Below are 549 nucleotides of genomic sequence, written 5' to 3'. Positions count from 1 at the left end.
CAATGAATTCTCTTGCCCTATACAGTCTGATCAGCTCCCCACACTTGACAATGGGGGAAAAAAACGTATATTTAAAAAAACCCCAAAACGTTGCATCTGAAAGAGTCCAGGTTAAACTGCTTTTAAATCTTCCAAGCTGATTCCTCCCTAACGTAACCCAGCACTCAAGTTTTCTGAGAGCTATACGTTTAGAGCAGAAAAGCAGTCATGTTAATATGCCAATATATATGCTAACATCCTAGACTCAAGAATACTGCTTCAGTGTGTTTCATATTTAGAATAAGAACAATTAAAATTCCATGTGGTTTCACTTATTTTGATGCAGAAGCCTCATTAAAAACCTTGGACTTGGGGATATGCCAGCAGCCGACTAAAATGGTTTTGCATTTGCGCTTAAAAACCAATTTTACCTGTTGCAGCTTTGCAGCTCTACCGTTTATAGCCGAATGTGTACCGTGGCCATTTCTCTTTTCCAGTTTACAGATGCGAGCTAATGCCAGTTAATGTTCATTTCTCAATTAATAAGCTGCGCTTGTGGTTTGCAGAAAA

Source organism: Eurypyga helias, unplaced genomic scaffold (assembly GCF_000690775.1).
Source record: "Eurypyga helias isolate BGI_N326 unplaced genomic scaffold, ASM69077v1 scaffold6075, whole genome shotgun sequence".
Lineage (NCBI taxonomy): Eukaryota > Metazoa > Chordata > Aves > Eurypygiformes > Eurypygidae > Eurypyga > Eurypyga helias.
Note: the sequence above shows the minus strand (reverse complement) of the source record.